General features: G+C 34.9%; 1 protein-coding gene across 4 annotated transcripts in view; it reads left to right on the plus strand.

Moving 5' to 3' along the window:
• TIAM1 (TIAM Rac1 associated GEF 1) overlaps window positions 1-23,933 on the plus strand; it is a 265,969-nt gene that overhangs the window by 72,916 nt on the left and 169,120 nt on the right. Inside the window, exon 1 of one of the 4 annotated variants that reach the window (XM_051984886.1) lies at window positions 18,397-18,459. The exons of the other annotated variants lie outside the window; for them this stretch is intronic. The gene's annotated coding sequence lies outside the window, so the exon portion shown is untranslated. Of the gene's footprint in view, window positions 1-18,396; window positions 18,460-23,933 lie in introns of those variants that run through there. 4 annotated transcript variants of the gene reach the window in all.

Below are 23,933 nucleotides of genomic sequence, written 5' to 3' on the forward strand. Positions count from 1 at the left end.
TTTATGTTTATATATTTATGGTTATTTTTTCAATTTACATTTTAGTCATTAGATTCTGTTGAGTTTTGTAAGATGAATTATTCTTGGTTGATTTAGGGTCCTTTGTCATAATTATAACATAGTTTACATGAAGTTAGTGTGATGCGAAAGTTATCACTTTTTAACTTTTACTGAAAGCATTTTGTTCCCAATCTTTAATATCCAGTCTTTGCTTATGACTTTCCTAAATGTTTTCTGTTTGGAGTTTCTTTTAGGTTTCTATTTTCACATTGCTATCTTGAAATCCAACATCTGGCATTTTTGTCTGGTCATAGGAAGGATGATGATTCTTAGAAATTAGATCTAGACCTCGTAAAGCATGGCTGTAATATCTGTTGTTGGGGAATGCTGAGGTTGGTGGATTGCTTTACCTTAAAAGTTCTGAACTGCACTAGGCCTAAAGCCTCTCTGGTTTCTCCATCCTCTCTGGTTTCTCCATTAAATCTAGATCCAATATGATGAACCCCTTGGAGATTAGGCATATCAAGCTGCCTAAAGACAGGCAAACTGATGTGAGCCAGAAAATTTGGAACAGGTTAGTTTCCAAAGTATTTTGTGTTGGGATTAGGACCATGAATGGATAAGATAAGTCCCTTTCCTTCCTCCCATCAAAAACCAAAAGTCTTATATCAGATAATCTTGCAAAAATGTTTTCCTCTCAGCTATTTCCCTTCTAATTTTAATTGCAGTGGTATTGTTTGTGCAAAATTTTATCTTTTATCTTTAGTGATTCTTTCTTTGCTTTGTTGAGTAAGAACTCTTCCTCTATCCATAGATATGAAATGGAAGTTCTTTCTTGCTCCTCTAATTGGTTTATGATATTACCTTCTGTGAATGAATATATTTGGAGTTAATGTTATTGTATACCTAGTTTCCGTCAGACAGTTTTCCAGTATTCCCAGTAGTTATTTGATTTGATTTTACTTTATTTTATTTTTTTGCTGAGGCAATTGAGGTTAAGTGACTTGCCCAAGGTCACACAGCTAGGATGTGTTAAGTGTCTGAATCTAAATTTGAACTTAGGTCCTCCTGACTTCAGGGCTGGTGCTCTATTCACTGCGCTACCTAGCTGCCCTTCAATAGTTTTTGTTCAGTAATGAATTCTTACCACAATCATCTTTGAATTAATCAAATTGTAGGCCATTATGTTTGTTTCTTTATATTCCTATTTCTTTTTAAAATTCAGTTTTATTCTTTCCAATCAACAATCAACAACTCTCCATCATTTTCCTTTTTTCTTGTCTTTTCTAATCTGATAGGTATGGAGTGGAACTTGAGCTTATTTACTTTGTATTTTTGTAGTCATTAGTGATTTGGAGCAATTTTTTTTCATAAAATTATTGTTTAAATACTGCTCATTTATTTTATCTGCTGGAGGATGACTCTTAATATTATAAATTTGAGTTAATTTGTTTTAAGTGAGATTTATATCAGAGAAATGGTACAAAGACTTTTTCCTAGTTACCTGTTTACCTTTAAATTTTTACATTAGATTTGTTTGTGCAAAATCCTTTAAAATTATTTCTTGTTTCATCATGAATTCTTTCCCCAACCAAAGGTCAAAAAGGTAATTTCTTCCTTGTTCTTCCAATTTGTTTATAATGTGACTTTATTTATATTTAGGTCATTTTTCTTTTACAGGTTATCTTGATGTATGGGTATGAACTGCTGGTCTAAATTTCCTTACCTTCACAGAGAAGTAACTCTTCTCCTTGTTAAAGTGATCATCTGCATGGCCTTTGAACCTAACTTCTCCTGTCTTTTATACAACATTACATCCTTATCCATCCAACCTCTTTCAGCTGATTCCTTCTGTACTGTCTTAAAATATGCCCAAATGCTATCCCTTAAAAAACCTTCACTAGAACCCAACATTCCTTCAATGTTTCTAGTCAAACTTCTTGAAACTTCTTTGTACATTTACTGCTCATGCTTCCTTTCTTTTTTTCCTCTTCTTATTTCACTCCTCAATACTTTGCAATGTGGCTGCCAATTAATTACTCAACTAAAACTTCTCTATTCTGAATTGCTGTTTATCTTTTAATGAACAAATCACATGGTCTTTTTTTCAGTCTACATCTTTTCCAACTTATCAGCTGCACTTGAAACTATTGACCATCTCATTTCCTATATATTCTCTTGTCTTAGTTTTTAATGACACTATTTTCTCATAGTTTACTTGATATATGTCTCTTTTCCTTCTCAATCTTCTCTGACATACTTCTTACTGGATATTCTTCAAGATTCTATCCTAGGTCTGTTCTCCTTTTCCTTCTATATTCTTTTGGTATCCTCATAAATTCCCATAAGTTTAAGTATAATTTCTATGCAAATGACTTCCCAGATTGCTCTAGATATTTCTAGTCTCACTCTTGAGACTTCATTCTTTATTACCTATTGTGCATTTCAATCTATATGTTCTGGAGATATTTAAACTCAAAACATATGAAACTGAATATAATATCTCTCCTCCTACCCACTTACCCCTCTTCCAAATTTCTCCATATCTGTCATAACTATAACTTACCTTCCAGGTTCCCCAGATTCATAACCTTGGCATTATTTTTTACTTCTCACCTCACATATAACTGTTGCCAAATCTTTTCATTTCTCCACAGTACCTCTTACCTTCTCTCTACTCATGCAGGTACCACCTTACTTCACAATGTTATCAATTCTTTCCTGGGTTATTGAACCAGCCTCCTAATTTATCTCCTTACCTCAACAATGAGGACCTTGTAGAGTCATGAGTTACTTTGCCTCACATTGGTTTCTCACACTATATAGTTCACAATCTGTCCACTGGTGTACTTCCCATTAATGTCTAAAACTGCTTCCTTGCATGACTGCCTTTCTCTTTCTGTGTCTGTCTGGCAAGCAGATCGCTACTACTGTAATTTAAGTTTGTGCCTACTCTTCCCACAGATGCTATGTGTATTTGTGGCAGAGTATACCCAGATTCTGGAGAAAGGAGGTGTGTTGGTGTTTTATAGGTTTTTTTTTTTTTTTTTTTTTACTATTTCATCTTAGCAAATCCCTTTACTAAGAGCTAGTTGAATCTAAGAGTTAAATGTTACTAAATTATAAAGTGATGACATGCCCATTTCTATGCTTTAAGAGTGATCATTACTTTCAGTATACCCAAATTAAAAATCTAAGATCAAGGTTAGGGGATTAGCCCAAAGTGGGTGCCAAGCAAAGTATTTTACAATGCTTTTTATTTTTTCATTTATTTATTTTTTATCTGCATAACCAACTGAATTATTCATGATAGGAATGATTGCCTCTATTTTACAAAGGAGGAAACTGAGAAAGGTGACTTTATCAAAATAATAAGTACTAGTGAGCTGAAGGCAGACTTGAACTCAGGTCTTTTTACCTCTAAGAACTACATTCTCTTTTCATTGCACTATGCTGGCCCTTGTATAATAACTAATGGATATAATTCTACACTATAAATTGAACTTGTTTTATAGGACTTTTATAATGGACATAATGTATTGTAGTGGAAAGAGCTTTGGACTGGGATTCAGGAGACCTGAATTTTAGTTCTGGCTAGGCAATAACTGTCTCTGTGATGTTTCTAGAAAATATTAATTTTTCTTTCTACCTTGTGGCAAAGAGGTGATAGACTAGAGCAGAGGTTGATAAACTGTAGCCCAGGGGTTAAATGGTTGTGCCAGTGAATCCTTTTTAAAATATTCAGAACAGAGCAGAAGGAAGACCCCAAGGGAATGCTAAAGAATTAAATACAAACTCTTTGAGGGCAGTGTGGGAACTAACCTGTATGTAGTAGAGTTTCATATATATATTTCTCTTCTTTGTACAGGAAAATGTCAATGTTGTTGATATTTGTCAAGTTGATAATAAAGAAAATTTTAAAAAATCTTTTGAGAGTTTGGGTAAATCACTGTGAAGTCTTCTGTATCCTCATTTCCAAAATGAGGAGTTACATGAGGCAATCATTAACTAGTTAAATCTAACGTTTTCTCAATTCCCTCTCATCTTTCTCTATTTCCTTCTTCTTCAACACCAGATGATATTAATACTTTCAAATTCAAATAAATTAGTTTTTTGTCCTCGGGAAAGTAATTGCATATACTGACACATTGTACTTCTTTCCTACTGGGAAAATAGTACCTAATAGGATGTCATGTTCCTAGAGGCAATACGATCTGTTAGATTCTTGGATGGAGAGCAAAACAAATGGGCTCTATTCTCACTTCTGCAGTTTTGTGCCTTCTCTGTTATTCACTCAATTATTAAATACCACTAGTGTGCAAAGGCTCATGTTAGGTATTGTAAATAAGACTTTGTCCTTTTTTTTCCCTTGGGAACTATTGCAATAAAAAAAGAAAAAAAAAAGATGAGTTGGACAATGATTTTTTTAATAAGTAAAAGTTAGGAATAGGAAATTACTTCCAACATCTTGTATTTTTAATGCTTTGAAGACCAGTAAATTTAGTTGTTGTGGGTACTCCTTCCATTGACTCTACTCTTAATTTAAAAGCCTATGAAAATTTCTATAACAAAAAAATTCATAATTCTTTGGCCAAACTGCAAACTTAATTGGTTTTACAATTTGACTTGTATAAAGCTTCTCTAGCTTGGGTGGGTCCTGCTACTGCTTTTCTTCTACTGAAACTGTTTTTGAAAATCAGAGGTCACATATGTACAGAAATATCATAGCAACATTGTTTCTGATAATACAAAGCTAGATTTGAAATCTTGTCCAAAGATTAGGATGGGACTTGACTGATCAAGTTATGGAATGTCACAGAATGCTAAGGTTAGAAAGGGACTCAAAACCCATCTAATTAAACCTGTATCTGAATAAGAAAAATCCTCTAAAATTTCGACCTTACAAGTGTTCAATCCAGTCTTTGTATGAGGAACCTTCAGTGAAGAGAAACCCATTTCCTCCTTGGGTTCCTCATTTTTGGAAGTTTCTTAAATGTCTAATTTTGGAAAGTTCTAATTATCATAAAGTTTTTTTTTCTTCAGGACATGTCTAAAACAGGGTACTTTTGGAATAATTTCATGATTCTTCATCATACTAGTTGTCCTTCTTGAAATAATCTCCAGTTTATTAGTGTTCTACCTAAAATGTAGAACCCAGAACTAAAAACTAGAGGAAAGCATAGTGAAAAATACTGGCTAAAGATTACTGAAATGGAAATAAAAATTGTCATCAGAGTATATCCAGCTTGTTAGAAAGAAGAAAATAATTGAATTTGGGAAAACTAAAACACCTAGCTGGAAAAGTGGAGTCAGGAAGAATTGATTTTTAATCTGGCCTCAAATTCTTGCTAGTTTTGAAACCCCCGGGGAAGCCATTTATCTGCCTCACATATCTGTAAAATGGGATAATAACACCTGTCCCCTGGGTTGTCATGAGGATAAAATGAGGTGAATTGATGTTTAGGTTGAATATCTATTCAACCTACTACTGTTTGACCTTCAACCTACTACTGACTTGTAGCCCAAACAGATTTTCTGCTGTAAATCCTCCTTTTCCACTCTGGGAAGTAATGTCAAAGAATTTATAATTCTCCTTATCTTTTTGTGAGCTCTGAGCCCTAAATTAGAGGCTTCACCTCTGGCAAAACAGCTCAGTCTGAGATCTCTCTCTCTTTTCTGAGGATTTTTCCTCTTCTATGGCTTCCTCCCAATTGTACTTCCAATGTAATTGGAAGTATGGTTCAGTGATGCAGCTTCTTTCCACATAAACCTTAGGCCTACTTGGCCCAAACAACCTTGTTCTTATACTCCTATTCCCTCTCTTTGTAGTTCCTCTGACTCTGTGCTTCTATCAGAGAGCCCTTTAGTTTCTTTCAGCTTTTGATGCCCTAGCTCCTTGTGCCTTTTCATCCCTTCAGGTTTTGGATGCCCTTTTTGACTTTCGTTCCAGGACACAGGGAATTGGTTTTTAAAGGTCACTTTGGAAATTTATCCCTCTCTTTATGTTGCTTCCTTTTAAATGTACTCAGGGGACTGATTCACACTTCATAAAGGGATTCCCTATTGAGATTACATTTAAAAAAAAATCTGTTAGTTTAACACTTCATTGTTGAGCCTTTTTATTTGATTTTTGTCCTGGGTTTTCAGGGACTCTACTAACAAGAGGACCTCATTTATCTAGCCATCTTCAACTTGGATGAAGAAAGAATGGTCAAATAGGCAGGAGGAAAATTAGATGAAACCAGTGTCACTAAAACCTAGAGATGAGAGTGTCTAGAGGAAGAGATTGATCAATAGTGTCAAATGCTTCTGAGAGGTCAAGAAAGTTGAAAACCAAGAAAAGCCTCTTAGATTGGACATATAAGAAATTATTGGCAACTTTGCATTTTCCAAGGTTCACAGGTTATAAACTGGATTATAGAGAATTATAGAGATGACAAGGTTGTAAGCTGGATTATAGAGAATTTAGAATTAAAAAGGGAAAAAGTGGAGATATCTGGTATAGATAGTTTTCTCAGGGAGTTTAGCTAATCAGAAGATGAAAGATATAGGATGGTAGCTATCAGAGATGGTCAGATATAGTCAAAGTTTTTAAAGATATCAGGAAGACCTATATTTAGAAAAATAGAGCAAGAATCAGGAGATAGATTGAAATTAAGAGGAAAGGAAGAGATGGGATCAAAAGTACATGTTTAAGGTGTTTGTCCACGCCTAAGTGCAAAAGGGCTGGTCAGTTCTTCGAAAGCCCCCATAGCTGTGACTCATAACACACTTGAAGGAACTGTGTTGTGAATTGGGAATGAAATAGAGGGAAGAAGAAAGAGGTCAGAGAATGAGATTACCTCTTGGTCTCCTTGTATTGCTATCATCCTCTCACATGAAGGGATCTATTCTGATGGTCAGAGGAAAGGACAGGATCTCTTGGTGAATGCTTCAGTTTTTTTTTTCAGTCAAATTTAAGAACAAGTCTACAGCTTAGAGGGGTGGACAAAAGGTACTATGGAAGGCTTTAAGACAGATGAGAAAATTTAGAACAGCTGTTGTGGTGCTGCTTCCAGTAAGAAGATAGAGTATTGATTAGAGATGTGAAAAAGGATTGCCTTCTTATCATTAGGACTCAGCTAACATTATGTAACATAAATCTGTAGTCCCCTGAATTAGCATAGTTTTATGACATGTGAATAGGGATGAAGGTAGCATAAGATGAGAGTGAGCAAAGGGTGGGATTTGGCAATTATGTTCAATAAATGATACAAGAGGTCAAGGAATTCTAGTGTAAGAAGATAGTGTAGAATTCAACTAATTCATCACTGGGTTGAAATAGGGAAAGGGTGGCTCAGGAGACCACAATGAATATGAAGAATGAGGTTAAGGATTTTAAGAAATAGGAAAAGATAAAATGATAAAAGAATATGATCAGATAAAGGAAGTTCAGATTTTATGAACATGTAAGTAAAATATGGGTGATAGCAAGATCAAGGGTATGAGAATCTTTGTAGCCAAGTTAAGAGTAAAGTAGGTTGTGAGAATTAAGTAGATTGAGTAATTGGAAGGTTAGGGTGAAACATCAGTCTGTATATTGATATCCACTAGGCACTGAACACACTGAAGAATGAAGGAAAATATCTTAGGATTTGATAAATAACTCTCATCAGGATCTCGCTTAGGTATTAAGTTTGACTACAATAGACCTCCAGGAAAGAGAGGTTTCAAGTAATGATGTTACACGAGAAAAGGTTTGAAAATTACAGTAGGAGACAGGGATGTTTCATCGTCCCTATTGCAGGCTAGTTAGTAAAGGTATGAGTGGAAGTGCAACCAACATTGGAACAGATAGCCAGGAGTGCTGTGTAATTAGGAAGGCTCCAGGTCTCCTTGAATGCCAGAAAATAGAAGGAGTAAGACATGAATAAGTTTAAAATGAGAGAAAGTTTATTAATTATGGAGTAGGCATCCCAGAGAGCATAGTGCAAAGGGACAGGTAGATCTTATAGAAGGATATTGTGGGCTTGTTGTTGAGAGGGATGGGAATAAGTGAATAAGCAGTTTGGGATGGGGTTCAGAATCACCACTGGGATAAAGAGAGCATAAAAGTATTAAAAATATATTAGCTGTTGATCAACCAGGCATGATTATCTGTATTCATTCTTCAGTTTCAGAGACCCTATGACATTATGTGGCAATGTCTTGACTTGCTTGTGAATTGGATTTAAGTGAGACATATTTGTATGAAGTCATTCATTTCGCTCTTCCAGAGTCATCAGAGTCAAAGAGCAAGACCTCACATTACAGGAAGAGCAGATGAAGATAACAGCTTTGAGAAGTTTATTGAAGAGTTAGAGGATAGCAGTAGGAAGTAGTATTGATTCAGAAATGACCTTGGGTTGAAGCTCTCTAATATGAGCTCTCTAGGAATGTCAGGGCTTGTTGCAAAGGTAAAGAAGATATAGGTAGGTGGCAAAATTCTGCAGTGACACAGTACTTTCAAGACTGTGAAGAAGGCCCTGAGAAAAGACAGAGCAAGGTGGTCCTAAGCTGTGAAGTAGATGAGTTGAGCTAGTATTTAAACCCTTGTCTCATGATTCCAAAGTTGATGCTTTTGATATTACACCAGGGTAATACGTCAAGCACTTGACACTTTACAAAGTACTCTGGTATTCAGGCCGACCTATAACTAGTTTGCTAAGTTAGTGCCAAGATTAGTGGGTACTGGAAGCCTATTTGCTTCTTCAACAGTGTACAAGTTAACTGAGCTTAGCAATTGTTAGTAATAATTATGGCTTATAATTCTTCCACCCAGCTGTTAGACCCTAGTTAACCTCTTTCCACCCAATCTCTCAGTGCTGAGGAAAGTGGCCTTGCTATATGTTTGTACACACAGTCAGTTTTTGAGCCTCTGATTTTCTGTTCTCCTTGTTTCTTCAATAATTTGTCTTTAAAAGATAATCTGAGGGCTTGTTTTTTGAAGTTTTTTCTAAGGAATGAAAAAATTTTAATTATGACGGTGTATCCAGGTCTTCACTGTGATTAAATTGTTTACTGCTTTTCCCACTATTGCTCCTTGTCTTCTACTAAAACCTTACTTGAGTTGCACATTTTGTAAGTAAAACCCTTAGTTCTTAAAAACTATGCTACTGAAGCATAAACTCAGCTAGGTTCCGTAAGAATTTTAGATACCAGACCTATGAAGTATTTGTCCAAGGACCAACTTACTCCAAGTCTGTATAGATTCACACTCTGGTATACTGTTTCTTGATTTTTTGGGGGCCTTTATAAACTTTAAAAGGGCACTACTAACTTAATGAGGTGGGAGACTAGAAGTTTTAAAGCTTATTAAAGGTTAAAGAGGTGTGATTCATGCCAAAGAGATCCCAGATCTTTGAAATATTGTAATATTATTTAATATCATTACCAGACTGTCCAGGAAATTTAATTGTAAAAGTTTGGTCTACTGTGTGTATGATTTCACATTATATCCTTTTTAGTTTATGTATTAATGTGGGCTTCTTTTTATGGGCTTCAGATCTTCCTTTCTTTCCTTTTAATATGTATTTTCAGAAAAATTATAGGATTTCAAAACAATAGATTAGAAAGTCTGTTGGAAATTTGAAATTTTTTTTATTATGTTATCTGCTGTAGCTTTGTAGGGTGAGGGGGGAAGATGACATGGGAGGTAGAGTCTATAGATATTGCGTTCTACCCAGGAAATAACTATTCTTTAGTAAATGGAGAAAGTTTGTCTATGTTCTTTGGCTTGTTAATGAATGACTTGGCATGAAAGTCAAAACACATTGTGTACATGTCAAGTGTGCATGTATAGAAAGTGCAAATGTGTGTTTGAAATTTGATATTTTGTTTACCTCAGACTTCTTTATTAATAATCTGTGCTATCCAGAATTAATTCTTCTGAAACTCCGGTGGAACCTAATGAAAATAACAGTTTTAAAATTTTTAATCATAATGTATTCATGCACTGTTTCAGACTCTTGAATGCTCACTTAAGTCTCCAAATTCAGTATACCTTTCAGTAGCAATGCTAGGAATTTTATACCACAGTTGGGTAATATCATCTGGTATATGGTAATGGTATAAATAAAAATCGATTATATTATCCTTTATTGCTTTAAATTTGACCAACAAACTTATTAGTCTCCTTGGAATTAAATTGGGATTGTCATTATATTATTGTTATGAATTTGAGTTGGTACAGTGGATAGAGTACTGGGTCTGAAATCAAGAAGACTCATCTTCTTCAAGAAGACTCAAATCTGTCCTTAGACTCTTACTAGCAGTGTGACTCTGGGCAAGTCACTTAATTCTATTTGCCTCTGTGTCCTCAAGTGTAAGATGAGCTGGAGATAGAAATGGCATATCACTCCAGTATCTTTGCCAAGAAAATTCTAAGAGGGATCATAAAGAGTTGAACACAATTAAAAAATTACTAAATGACAACAACAAATTATTGCTTGTTATTGTATGTTGTGCTTTATAAAATGCTTTTTTCATAATCAACTATAAGAACTTCCTTTCACATATTGAGAAAATGAGACTGTGTGAGTGTTGAAGTTCCAGGAGGACTCATATTCAGACTAAGTCATAAAATCATGGAATTTTAGTATTAGAAAAATACAATTCATCTAAGTCTGGTTCCCTGATTTTAAAGATGAAGAATCCAAGGTTCAGTGAGTTTAAATGACTTGCTCAATTCACACAGGTAGGAAATATCAGATGTTTTTCACATTCTAAATTAATATGGCAGACTATCTCTCAATGCAAATAGTAGTTTCATGCTTTCTAATTTAAATGTTTCTTTTAATGTTAACAAAATTTGATATGGAAGAAAATTTTGGAAGAGTCATAGTTTTGCTTTTGTTACTGATGGCCCTAGTGGCCCCTACTCACAAAGAATCCCTGGGTCTGCTTTCCCAAAGGTTCAGCCCTGGGAAAGTTCTACCCATAAGAGAGGACATTCAAATTTCTCTTGTTCTCTCTGACTACTTATTCCATGCTGCCTCTATCTCAAGAAAAATCAAAATAAAGTTTAGACATGACTTATTTTTAGAGTCTCCCCCAAAAGATTAACAGGGTCCCTCTAGAAGTACTGATTCCTCCCAGCCCAAATAATATTCATTAAATATAAAGAAAATCATCAGTAATTACCTTTATCCAATATAGAACAAGCCAAAAGCCAGAAAGAAGTCCTATGGAAAACCAACATGAGAGCAAGCTAACAAGACAAAAACTTGCTAGTGATGATCAGGCACATTTTAGTGACAACTGAAGCCTCCATTACTTTACCTGGGAATAGAAGGAGTGGAAAACTCAGATGATGTTCCACTCCAAAAGCACTGTTCGCAGAATACATGGGGAAAAAAATGAAACAAGATGCAAAATATAATGATAAATTGAGGGGTAATGGAAGATATTTATTATCTTAGGGCAAAAAATGATAAATGAATCTTAAAGTAAGATATACTCTGAAAATTAAAATGAAGCAAACAGAAATAAGGGATTTCGTAGGAAAAAAATCAAATCAAAAATGGGGAAAAAATAGATTTCTCCTATCAGGAGTAACTAACTTGGAAAACAGATCAAAGACAGCTAATCTATGAATCAGCATGTGCCAGCTAGGGGTGAAGTGGTTGGAGTGCAGGGTTGAACCTGAATTCAAATGTGGCTTTGACATTTCTCTTATGTCATTCTGGGTAAGTCACTTAACTTCCATATGTGCCTCCATATGTTGCTTAATTGTGGGAGAAAAAAAATAATGAGCATAATAATATTGTCTGTTTCCAAGGGTTATAAAATCAGTTGAGATATTTGTTTTTTTTTTAAAGTGCTTATCTTAGTGTGTGATATATAGTAGTTGCTTAATTTAATGTTTATTTCCACCTTTCCTTTCCTCTGAAAAACATGGCCAAAAAAAGTCTGAATACAGTGTTTCAATAAATAATAAATAAAACTGCTGTTCTATTAGAACTAGAAGGCAAAGTAAAAATAGAAAGAACTCACTAATCATTCCCTGAAAGAAACTCCAAAAAGAAAACTCTCAGAAATTTTATAGCCCAAATACAGAGTTTCTAGGTCAAAGTAAAAATACTGCAAGTAACCCCAAAAGAAAGCCTTCAATTACTAAGGAGTGACAGACAGGAAGGATCACACAAGACTTGACAGCTACCAATATAAAGGAGAGAAGTTTCATTCTTCAATGTTCAGAATATTTGTCTTGCACCCTTGCCCCATTCTCGATCCCAGTGATTCCTTAACCTCTTGCTGCTAATGTACAGACTCCATTTTCCCATCTCTACTTGTCTATCCCTTCACATCAGTCTCTCAACAATATTGTATCCCTTTCCAGATCTACTTTTCTTTTCCACTGTGCTTACCTACCCATAACTAACAACCCTTTTCTCATTTTGAATCTTTTTCTTTCTCAGTTCTTCATTTCTTCCAATCTCTGCTACTCCTGGCCCCTTTTCAATTTTGAGTGTGATTTCACTTCTTACCAACTTATCTACTCATTGATCTTGGGTCTTTGCTTCCTATTGCCACATTCTCCAGTGTTGCCAATACTTTCTTTTCATACTTTTGCTTCTCAATCCCTCTGCAGCAGCATTTGATTATTAGCTGCTCTCCTTTTTTTCTACTCTCTCCTTCTATATGTTCTCTCTCCTTTGGATTTTTGTGACACTTCTATCTCTTAATTCTTTTACTTGTCCTCCCTCCTTCTCTCTCTCTCTCTCTCTCTCTCTCTCTCTCTTCTTTCTTTTTCCCTCACTCACTTTTTTTGCTGAAGCAATTGGGGTTAAGTGACTTGCCCAGGGGTCACACAGCTAGGAAATGTTAAGTGTCCGAGGTCAGATTTGAACTCAGGTTCTCCTGACTTCAGAGCTGGTGCTCTATTCACTGCACCACCCAGCTGCCCACATCTCAGTCTCTTTTGTTTGATTTTCATCTTTGTAACATCTACTGTAAGACACACTGTCTTGGACTTTTCCTTCTTTTTTCCCCTTTTTCTCCATTGACGATTTCATCAGTTCCCTTGGATTCAATTATCATATGGATGCAGATGAATCCTGGTTCTAAATATAATTTCTTAATCTCTAATCTCATATTATATATACATTACATTATATACATATTTTTTAATTGGGTGTCCTATAGGCATTCAACTCAAGATATCTGAAACAGAACTCGTCTTTCCTTCCAAACCTCTTCTTCCTATCATTTTTATTTCTGTTGAAGATAGTTCTATCCCTTTGTCACCTAGGATCAAAATGTCAGTATTAGCTCTTACTTATTCCACATATTCAATCGTTTGTCAGATTTGGTGATTTCTATCTTCAGAACATTTTATATCTGTTCTTATGGGTCTACTCACACATCCTAATTCATACCTCTTGCCTTGAATATTAAATAGCCTCATTGTTCTCTCTGTCTTAAGTTTTTCCTTACGCCATTCTGTTCTCCATTCAGGTGCCAAAGTGATTTTATGGAGGCAAATTTGATCCTATCGACCCCATCTTTTCACTCAATAAACTCCAGTGACTATTCCTTACAGGATAAAATTTTATGTTCTCTGCTTTCTGTTTAAATCTCTTTACAACTTGGCCACATCCTATCTTACTAGTTTTCTTATCACCTCCTTCTCCTGCCACTTCTTCCATACTATGTGCTCCAGTTCCACTAGCATTTTTGCTATTCCTCACACATTGGTGCTCCTTCTACAGCCTTTTCATTTACTAATTACCATGTCTGAAACATTCTCCTTCCTCATTGAGGTCAACTGGCTTCCTTGAATTCCTTCAAGAGTGCTCAAATCCCACCTTTTGTAGATGGTCCTGTCCTGTTCCCTTAACCCTGTTCTCACTTGAGACCACTACCTTTTCTCTGAAAGTATTTTTCATTTGTATACTATATTTTTTGCTAGGCTATCATTATTTGTATCTTGTCTCATCTATTAGAATGTGATTTCCCAGATGAAAGAGATTGTGTTTTTACCTTTCATTGAATCACTGTGTGTCAATACAATACCTGGCACATAGCAAACAATAAATGCTTGTTGACTGACCTCAATATTGAAATCTGGTATTCTATTCTAAAAGGCAAAAGATAAAAATATACTTTGCAAAAATTGGTATAAATATAAATCCTGCGAGGGGAAAAAAACATCTTTCATGGGATAGAGGAGTTTCAAGTATTCCTGATTAAAATATTAGTTAAGTAGTAGCTTTGTAATATAATCACAGGAGTTAAGATAAACTTACTCAGGAATGACCAGCCTTTCAAACTTAAATGGTCATTGTTAGAACTGAAAACTTTCTTCAGTTAGAACTCTTGTTCAGCAACCTGTGCTCAGAGAAAGAAACATAAAGAGACATTTCCAAACTTCTGATCAACCAGGCAGACACACTTAATTGCCTTCATGCACATATAGCTTCCATAGCTCCTACTGCCTTTATTTTGGAAAATCTAAGAGAAAGTTGGTATTATTTGTGTACTAGCAAAGAGGATGCTTTTAAAAAGGCTAGAAGCTGTTTCTCCTCACTCCTTGGCTCACAGAGTGGGCAGCTCAGTCAACAATCCTCTTTGGTATGGCTCCTTCTCTCTCTAGTCTAGAACAACATGTTCCTCCCCATGTAGCCAAAGCATGCATGCCCAGCTCTGTGGGAAGCTCTCCAATCCAACCCCCTGCTACATTCTGACAACTTAATTTAACTCAATAATTATTTATTAAATGCCTGCTTTGTACCAACAACAGTGTGAGGCACTGGGCATACAATATGTAAAATAAAAATAACAGTCCATACACTTTAGGAATTCATGTATTCCTGAAGGAATACTCCAAATAAATAGATATAAAATAAATCCAATATCTATAAAGTAATTTGAGGGAATGGGAGAGGCAAGACTAACAGTTGAAGAAAAGGACATGAAAAGGCCTCATGGCATGTGAGCTAAGCTCTAAAATCAGTGATAACTTCTAAGAGGAGAACATTCTGGGCATGTTCTCTCTTTGTACAGTCCTCATATAGCTCTTTTTGGGTATAGTGTCTACTTAGCCGAGTTCCCAGGATCTGTTTCTCTCCATAGTGCAACTCTCTGCTGCCAGGGAACACATGGATTGCTGCTGCTTCCTTCCTTGGGTTTTTGTCTCTTGGTATTTTCATCTGTCTGGTGTGTTTGCCATTGTTTCCCATTGAATACAGTGTCACTTACTGGTCTAGTATCTTCTCTTCAAAGCTACATAAAAGATGTAGGGGGAAATGGGCTGGCGGTCCTAGAAGGGCTATAAGTTGTCTAGATCTTATTTAAACCACTTAAAATGGTTAATTCACTTGCTCAGCCAGTTTTATTGTTCTCTTCTTGACTAAGAGAATTATTTGCCTCTCATAAAGACATCAATGTATAGATGCATCTTTATAGTTCAGCATTTCTTTACCATCCTATGATCCTATTTTGGGCCTTCTGTGACTGCATTACCTGAATTGGAGGCCTGGACCTTGTTCAATAAAGAATCATACCAGCCTCATGAACAGGGAAGTGATATATTTAATCCTGCATTTTAGGAATATCAAGGTGACAGCTGTTGTGAAAATGGAATTCAGAGGAAAAAGACTAAAAGCAGCAAGAGCAATTAAGAGGCTATAGCTTTAGTCTAAGCAGAAGATGATGAGCATCCGAGGTAGAGAAGCAGTGAAGAGAAGGGTTTGGTTTCAAGATATGGCAATTAATTGGTAGGAGGCACGAGTGAGAAGGAGAAGTCAACTTAATAAAGGAATAACTTTATATTTGACAGGAAAAGGTATTTAAGTTGACGGTGCATTTCTTTGTGTTAAGCATGTCTATTAGGGACTAGAGATTCAAATAGTGGAGTAGTAGTGAGGAAGGAGAGTGTTTGGTCAAAGATGGTAAGTGGAATCATAGGATAATTGGTTGATACATCTTTCAAGTAGTAATAATGTTGATTTGATTAATAGAGCTTGAGATGGAAATTGAGGGAGATGGAGAGGAGTTGGGGGAGCATGAAGATGGCCAGAGAGATGCTCAATAAGTCTAAGTTGGACTAATATGGTGAACACTTCCCCATCAGGAGCCCAGCGTCTTCCAGATGGTAGTTGAAGTGTCAGATCCAGAGATGGAAATTGTCCTCAGGAAGTTAGCATGTGTTAGTAATTTTAGAAAACTTTTAGTAACTTATATTCATGTAACATTGTTTAGTTGTCATATCTAAATCTCTATCATTCCATTTGTAGGTGGTGGTGTTTTTTTGTTTTTTGTTTTTTGGCAAAGATACTAAAGTAGTATACCATTCTCTTTTCCAGCTTATTTTACAGATGAATACACCGAGTCAAAAAAGATTAAGTGACTTATTAGGCAACTAAGTGTCTGAAAATGGATTTCTACTCGGGTCCTCCCAACTCCAGGTCCTTGGGCATTTTATCTACTGAGCCACCTAAACTGCCCATCATATAACATTAGCTTATCTTTTTTTGGTGGCTCTTTGAGGAAAGTATTTTCAAAAGAAAGTATACAGTAGTATATACTAGTTTTGTGAGTTGTTTTACATAACTGTTGACTTGCCAGCTGAAATAATTTAATGCTTCAAAGATCCCTAGTTTTTGTTGTGGTAAGCTCCTCAAATACAGATAATATCTTTTTAACTTAATAGAAAGTGTGTGATTTGTTGAGGCCAAAAAATTAATCATTCCCTCCTTCATCTGTTAATGAACCTTTCCTAATTGAGCTGTGCTCCCTCTGTTGTTAAGTTTCTTCTCCCCCTTCCTGTTTAGTAGGATTTGCTAGAACTTATATTTTCTTGCTATAGTCTTTGAAAACTCAGGGTCATCTCCACAATAAGGCATCAGAGGAGCTCTTTAGAGGAGGTATTAGGTATTAATAGAAGATTAATCTTTCAGATTCATCTGTAAAGGATATGATTGTGTCTGATGTCACACTTTATAATTATTATTACTATTATTTTTTACTTAGGTATAAATTCTGATGCAGTTGATGGTCTTTAAATCAAATTCACCTCACATAAGGCATTGAGAAATGATTTAGTCATTTTGAGGTTTCTATCCAGTATCCATGCTTGTATAATCGGGACAATTGGATATAGAGATAGCTGACTTGGTAGATAAAAATACTGGGCTTTGAAAGTAGGAAGAATGGAGTTCAAATATGACCTTAGATATTTAGAAGCTATGTGATTCTAGGTAAGTGATTTAATCTCTTTGTCTCAATTTCCTCATCTCTAAAATGGGGATGATAATAGCACCTATTTCACAGGATTGTTGGTGAGAATCTATTGCAATAATATTTGTAATGTAAAATCTTAGCACAGAGCCTGGCGTATAGTAGGCATGTAATAAATGCACTTAATAAAATACTTTTGTGAGAGTTTTTAACTCCTTACTCAGTAAATCTAGTTTAGTTTCTTTCTATTAATTCCATATGCATTATAATAGAATGATTCAAATAACTATTTGATCTTTATTTCTAATTACCTCATTTTAATAATTTTAATAATAGCTTTTTATTTTTCAAAATACATTCAAAGATAGTTTTCAACATTCACCCTTGCAAAACCTTGTGTACCAAATTTTTCTCCCTTCTTTCCCATTTTCCTCCTTCCTTAAATAGCAAGTAATACGATATGAGTTAAATATGTGCAGTTCTTCGAAACATATTTCCACATTTATCATGCTGCACAAGAAAAATCAGATCAATAGGAGAAAAAAAATGAGAAAGAAAAAAAGAAGCAAGCAAACAACAACTACAAAAAAAGGTAAAAATACTATGTTGTGATCCACATTCATGGTCCTCTTTCTGGATGCAGATCTCTATCACAAGTCTATTGGAATTGGCCTGAATCACTTCATTGTTGAAAAGAGCCAAGGGCATCCCAGTAATCACCTCATTTTTAAGTTTTAATATATGCAGCATGTTATATGGATTGACTAAATTATCTTTCTTCTCCAGAGGAATTTAGTACTTTTACTTCTCTAAAACCTTATTATAGCTTCCTTGGTTTTGGTTCTCTCAAAATTTGGCTTATTCCTGTGCTTATGACAGTAACTGTCATACTGTATGGGAAAATATGGTTCATCTAAAATGTATAAGTAGATACATCTTGGATAAAAGGAGCTGGGGGCTAAGACTCTGAATGACTGAGCCTGAGCTCTCCTAGGTAAGAATGCCTAAGGGGAAAAACTGCCAAAGGTGGGAAGGAGGGATGTGGGAGGTGGTAGGGGGTGGAGAAGAGAAACAGTTTTTCTAACACACCCAAATGACCAGATTCATCATTGCATGAAACTTAATGAGTTACACCCACTCCCTCTGCCAGAAGCTAAGTGAAAGGCTTGAGCTTCCTCATTTGTGTTACTGAATGTAATTGAATGTAAGAGAGCATATGAAATGAGGGAATTGGGAAAATGTACTTCTTGCTGATCGGTGGTAAGCTTCTTTTATTCTTTCTATGGAATGATTTCTAATCCAGGGCTTTTGGCTTTTGGTTACAAGGGATAGCAACAGGATATTGTAGGAATTTAGATAAAAGTGAACTTGCCTAGAGAGAAGAATCGGAGTCTGCGAATGCAAACATACAATAATCATCATCAGCTTAACTCTTAAAAGAATTTTATTTGTTCTGAATGCCGTTTATTTATGGATTTATAAGGTATAAATAGTAGGATTTGGATTTTAAAGTCTTTTCACCTCTCTTTTGTTCTGCCCTTAACGAGGTAATAGTTTTGAATTCAACCTCCATAATACTGAATACATTTTCCTTCATAGGGAGAATCTATGTAAGTTCATATTACATCTTAAATATTTTTTCCTTTACCTAGCCGTCTACCTTCATTTCAGCAATTATAGGTTATTATTGTTGAAAGTGAACCTTGTGAATAGCTTCAACTCACACTGTGCTATGTTACATGCTTGGGGAAAAAATGCAAAGAAAAATTAGAAAGACCTTGTTTTAGAGACATCGTGATTAGAGTTTTAATTTAGAGTTCGTTTGAAGTGCTCAAATTGCTTGAAAAAAATTTTTTTTAAATCATGGAAGGTTGTTTGACTCACATTCTTGCCTTTTGAGGTTTTATTTTCTATAGCTATTAACCAAGCTCCTTGTTTAAAAAAAAAATTCAGTTGTGTGGGTGGCAGTTTTTCTTAGGCTTTGATTGCTTAATTCTACTTTTGCGAAAATGGAAGTTTGCATGCCTGGCATTGGAAATGTTTGCAGAGGAAAGTCAGTCTATATATTTGGAGAATAAATTTGACTCAAGGCAAAGAAAGCACCCAGCACACATCTTTTTGTATTTGGTTTGAGCTTTTGGATATGGCATATTTTATTGACTTTTTATGTTTTTATTATATGGTACAGGCATCAGGTGGTCAGAAAGAGTCTCTTAGTTTTTTTTTTTCACAGTTGATATTTTAGAAATAAAATGGTCCCTCCTGAATGTTTTTAAAGCTCATTTTTAGCTAAACTTTAAACTCACAGTTACAAGAAATGTAGGAAATTTATAAGGACATCAAGTTTTATCTTTTCCTGAGACCTGTTGGATCAGTTTAGTTGGATTAATATGCTGTATGTTATGATATATGTACATGTCTAGACCTCATCTCTATCCATTACCTATATAAAAGCCCCAAAAGTAAAGGTACCTTTACAATTTACTTAACATTAAAACATTATTAAATTTGATCTCATGATAGTTTTGTAAAATGAGTAGACTGCTTAATTAGAACAATAATCTTTAAATAATGAAGAATAAAAATTATTTAGAGGTTAGACCTTGATTGTTAATGGAGATGAGAATGAAGTGAACTAAAAATATGATTAATTCTTTGATACAATAGAGTTATGAAAAGTTACTGTACAATGATTTACATCATAATTGAACTTTTAAGAATTTGTCTATTCCCCATCAGTCCCAATTTCATTTTTCTAGTAAATAGCTGAGTTTTGAGCTAGCCTCTTTTGTCTTGATTGTGTCAGATCATCACAATTGGCTTTCTTTATTATGCCTCTTTATTTTCTTTTAAAAATTATAAATGTTTAAAAATAAAGAACCGACTCCCCTTACTTCAAGGAAGAAGTTATTTTTCTTTCTTTTTTCTTTTCTTTTGCTGAGGCAATAGGGGTTGTGACTTGCCCAGGTTCACACAGCTAGAAAGTGTTAAGTTTCTGAGGCCAGATTTGAACTCAGATTCTCCTGACTTCAGGGCTGGTGCTTTATTCACTGTGCCACCTAGCTGACCCATATATTTATTTTCTATATTTATTTCTGTCATAGAAAATTTTTTTAGTGTTCTAACATTCTTTATTCACATTGTTAGTATCATCATGTTATGTCACACCTACTGTCATAGTTTTTAGAAAATTCTTTTTTAGATAAGATTTTTTGGTAATTATATTTGAATTATAGGCATTTTCAGCTTATTTCATTTTACAAATTTACTTTGCATGATAGCAAAGCAAATTTTGTTCAATGAAAGAGATTTTTTAAAAAATATGTAATATGTAAGGCTTGATTTAAAAAAAAAACAACTCTTAACAGTAATATAGAAAAGCTTCCTTTCCACTTTTTTTTTTAAATGTATATTGCTCTAAGAATAATATCCTGCTGTCCTTAGAGGTTGGTGAATGGGTAACTTTCACTTTTTTTTCAGTATCCTAACTCTTCCCAGCCCCTTCCTAATCATCTCACATTCACTTTGATTTGGAGTAGATTGTCTCCTTGAAGGAGAAATAGGGGCAGGGTGGCATGATTAGCAAGATCTCTGAATAAAATATCTGCAATGCTTTTGTATATAATAATCCCAATGTATATAGTATACAAAATATATATAGTAACCTCAAAGCCCTGAGTAGTTTGGAAAGAACCACAAGAGAATGATCTAGGGCATAGCCTTGCCCTTGAGAGAGGTCTCGGGATTTTAGCCCTATCCATCAAAGGCATGTAAGGAGTAGGACCTTTGAAGGTTGAATGAAAGATACTTAGGCACTTTTCCTGTAGCTAAATTGTCAATCAGGCTGGCATCCTCATGTTTCCAGAATAATTCTGTATTGCAAGGATGTTCAGAGTCTTGAGGATATTTCACTAATGGTGTACCTGGCTTTAAAAATAGCCATTTTATGACAATCTGGAGTTATTTAACCAATAAATTAGGTGGAGAAACAAATAAAATTGTTTATATAAAAGGCTTTATCCTTGATAGAATTAAAAAAAAAAACAAACCAGAAAGCTTGAGTGGTATATTTGCCAAAACAAATAACCTTTTTCTTTTCTGCTAATTTCTTCTGTCTTTAAATGTGAAATCACTACCTTCATTTTCAGAATTCTGTGTTCCTTTTCTAACAGGATACTGTTGTCAATGTAACTCTTTCAGCTGTCCATTTTTCTTTTTCTTTTGAGCTCTGATTTTATATCATCTATTTTTGTGGTTTCTTTATTCAATATTCAATACTTTTCTTCCCCTTCTCACTTCATTTGTATTTTTCTATCCTGCTTATAGAAAGAAGGTAGACACAAGAGAGAACTCTGTGTGTGTGTGTGTGTGTGTGTGTGTGTGTGTGTGTGTGTGTGTGTGCGCGCACGCTCATACATTTGTATATAGTAGATGATTCTGTTAAGGACTACAAAATTTTGAATTGATAGAACAAATTCTGAAAAACTTTTCTTATAAATTTTATCTTTTATATGTCCTTGGGAGGTAGGTTATTAGGATGTGAATGAGTTATGAAAAACTTCAGTTTTCCAACATCTTTTCAGTTGTCTGCCAGTGATTTTTCCAATGTTCATTTTTCCACCTGCTTTTTGTTTAATAACCCATTTGTGAAAGTCATAGAAAAAAAGTGCAAGTTTTGTTCTTGTCTCTTGTCTATATACTATAAAATTGTTTCTTTTTATCACTCTCTACTCTTATACATTATGTTCATTTTCAGATATGTCCCTTCCTTTTTCCTTACCACAGTGAGCAGTTCCTTGTAACAAAGATTTAAAAAAGAAAAAAATAGTTCAGCAAAATTATCCAACACATTGACTGTGTCTGACAATGATTGCTTTTTGTATGTTTAGGTTTCTGGACTATATCTATGATTTCATTAGTATAGGGAATTCTTTTTTTTTTTTTTCTTTTTTTTTTTTCTCATTTTATTTTATTTAATAATAACTTTGTATTGACAGAATCCATGCCAGGATAATTTTTACACGACATTATCCCTTGCAATCACTTATGTTTCGTTTTTTCCCCTCCCTCCCTCCTCCCCCCCCCCCCCAGGATGGCAAGCAGTCCTATATATGTTAAATATGTTGCAGTATATCCTAGATACAATACATATTTGCAGAACCGAACAGTTCTCTTGTTGCACAGGGAGAATTGGATTCAGAAGGTAAAAATAACTAGGGAAGAAAATCAAAAATGCAAATAGTTCACATTCATTTCCCAGTATTCCTTCTTTGGGTGTAGCTGTTTCTGTCCATCATTTCTCCAATGAAACTCAGTTAAGTCTCTTTGTCAGAGAAATCCACTTCCATCAGAATACATCCTCATACAATATCGTTGTTGAAGTGTATAATGATCTCCTGGTTCTGCTCATCTCACTTAGCATCAGTCCATGTAGGTCTCTCCAAGCCTCTCTGTATTCATCCTGCTGGTCATTCCTTACAGAGCAATAATATTCCATAACATTCATATACCACAATTTACCCAGCCATTCTCCAATTGATGGGCATCCATTCATTTTCCAGTTTCTAGCCACTACAAACAGGGCTGCTACAAACATTTTGGCACATACAGGTCCCCTTCCCTTTTTTAGTATCTCTTTGGGGTATAAGCCCAATAGAAACACTGCTGGATCAAAGGGTATGCACAGTTTGATAACTTTTTGGGCATAATTCCAGATCGCTCTCCAGAATGGCTGGATTCGTTCACAACTCCACCAACAATGCATCAGTGTCCCCGTTTTCCCGCATCCCCTCCAACATTCATCATTATTTTTTCCTGTCATCTTAACCAATCTGACAGGTGTGTAGTGATATCTCAGAGTTGTCTTAATTTGCATTTCTCTGATCAATAGTGATTTGGAACACTCTTTCATGTGAGTGGTAATAGTTTCAATTTCTTCATCTGAAAATTGTCTGTTCATATCCTTTGACCATTTATCAATTGGAGAATGGCTTGATTTTTTATAAATTTGAGTCAGTTCTCTATATATTTTGGAAATGAGGCCTTTATCAGAACCTTTAATTGTAAAGATGTTTTCCCAGTTTGTTACTTCCCTACTAATCTTGTTTGCATTCGTTCTGTTTGTACAAAGGCTTTTTAATTTGATATAATCAAAATTTTCTATTTTGTGATTGGTAATGGTCTCTAGTTCATCTTTGGTCACAAATTTCTTTCTCCTCCGCAAGTCTGAGAGATAAACTATCCTATGTTCCTCTAATTTATTTATAATCTCGTTCTTTATGCCTAGATCATGGACCCATTTTGATCTTATCTTGGTATGTGGTGTTAAGTGTGGGTCCTTGCCTAATTTCTGCCATAGTATAGGGAATTCTTGAAGAAGAAACTCCTTGCACCAAAGCAGTTTGGCACTTGTTTGGCAATTTATAGCTATAGAGATGTTAAATAATTTCCCCAGAGTCACAAAGGCAGTATATTTCAGAGGCAGAAGTTCATTGCTGGTCTTCTTAACTGGGAACCTGGCTCTTTTCTGGGGAAAAAAAAAAAGGATACAGAATTGGAATGAAGAATTATAAGGAGGATGAATGGATATTTGAGTTGCTTCGTAAGATTATATTATCAAAATTGCTCTTTTGGTGAAGAGTGTATGTGTTGTCTTCTTGAATTGCATTTTGTATGCTGTGTCTTTCTTAGGTATGATATGACCTTGTGCAGGTTAGATTTATAAGGCAGCATTG

The sequence above is a fragment of the Antechinus flavipes genome, chromosome 3, assembly GCF_016432865.1.
Source record: "Antechinus flavipes isolate AdamAnt ecotype Samford, QLD, Australia chromosome 3, AdamAnt_v2, whole genome shotgun sequence".
Classification (NCBI taxonomy): Eukaryota; Metazoa; Chordata; class Mammalia; order Dasyuromorphia; family Dasyuridae; genus Antechinus; species Antechinus flavipes.